The following is a 1,332-nucleotide window of genomic DNA, read 5'->3' as shown; positions in this document are numbered from 1 at the left end:
TCCCTACGGTGAAGCATGGTGGTGGCAGCGTCATGCTGTGGGTATGTTTTTCATTAGTCAGGATCGAGGCAAAGATGAACGGAGCAAAGTACAGAGAGATCCTTGATGAAAACTTGCTCCAGAGCACTCAGGACCTCAGACTGGGGCAAAGGTTCACCTTCCAACAGGACAACTACCCTTAACACACAGCCAAGACAACTCAGGAGTGGCTTTGGGACAAGTCTCTGAATTTCCTTGAGTGGCCCAGCCAGAACCCAGACTTGAACCCGATCGAACATCTCTGGAGAGAACTGAAGATAGCTGTGCAGCAACTCACCCCATCCAACCTGACAGAGCTTGATAGGATCTGCAGAGAAGAATGGAGAAACTCCCCAAATACATGTGTGCCAAGTTTGTAGCTTCATACCCAATAAGACTCGAGGCTGTAATCTCTGCCAAAGGTGCTTCAACAAAGTACTGAGTAAAGAGTCTGAATATTTATGTAAATGTGATTCACTTTCATAAATTGCTTTGTCATTATGGGGTATTGTGTGTAGATTGAGAGGGGGGGGGGCAATTGAATATATTTTAGAATAAGGCTGTAACGTAACATAATGTGGAAAAAGTCAAGGGGTCTGAATACTTTCCAAAGGCACTGAATACCTAATATATTATCTGACATGACTGTCACAGTTTTTTAAATCGTTCATGTTATTGTTAGCAGGCGATACATTAGGTCAGCATTATAGAGACTGTGAAAGGGTTCGACTGTAGTCTATAAATTATTCAAAAGCTGAGCATTTTAGTATGGGGAGATGAAGAGCAATAGAGTTGTGTGTGTATTTGGTGGGGGAGAGAGAGAAAGACGGAGAGAGAGAGAGACGGGAAATAAGATGAAAGGCCCCACACAGCAGTTGTCTTATTACCAGTTATTAAAGTAGGTTTTCCTGGAGCAGTGAAAAAAAGAGAAGGAGTGTGTGTGTGTGTGTGTGTGTGTGGCTGGTGCAATGATTTGGGATCTCTTCCCCCTCCTCCTCCTTGCCTATACAGAGGAGGACTGAAAGAGGGAGAGGGAGCGAGAGAGAAAGAGAGCGAGATTAGAGTACAGTGAGAGAGAAATCAACACTCAACGAGGGGAGAAACCCAAGAGACGAGAGTGAGAAGAGACAGAGCGAGAGATACAGGAGACAAGTCACATGAAGAGAAGAGAGGAGACACATCTCTGTAGCTGTCGAGCTGAAGCCAAGTGGGAGTAGTGTGTTTCGTTGGACTAAATCTCTTTGCTTTTCAAAGCCCACACACAGACACAAGTGAGTGTGTGTCCTGCTGGTGCCTTACTCGTGAAGTGTGTGT

At 45.0% G+C, this 1,332-nt stretch overlaps 1 protein-coding gene across 1 annotated transcript in view; it reads left to right on the top strand.

The window, feature by feature from the left end:
• The first annotated feature begins 1,025 nt into the window (after positions 1-1,025).
• The window catches only part of LOC139416356 (sema domain, immunoglobulin domain (Ig), short basic domain, secreted, (semaphorin) 3H), a 27,670-nt gene continuing 27,363 nt past the window's right edge, over positions 1,026-1,332 (top strand). Inside the window, exon 1 of the mRNA XM_071164885.1 lies at positions 1,026-1,332. This exon is cut by the window's right edge and continues 141 nt beyond it. The gene's annotated coding sequence lies outside the window, so the exon portion shown is untranslated.

This window comes from Oncorhynchus clarkii, chromosome 9, assembly GCF_045791955.1.
Source record: "Oncorhynchus clarkii lewisi isolate Uvic-CL-2024 chromosome 9, UVic_Ocla_1.0, whole genome shotgun sequence".
In the NCBI taxonomy this organism is placed as follows: domain Eukaryota; kingdom Metazoa; phylum Chordata; class Actinopteri; order Salmoniformes; family Salmonidae; genus Oncorhynchus; species Oncorhynchus clarkii.
Note: the sequence above shows the minus strand (reverse complement) of the source record. Positions and strands in the feature narration are given on the sequence as shown.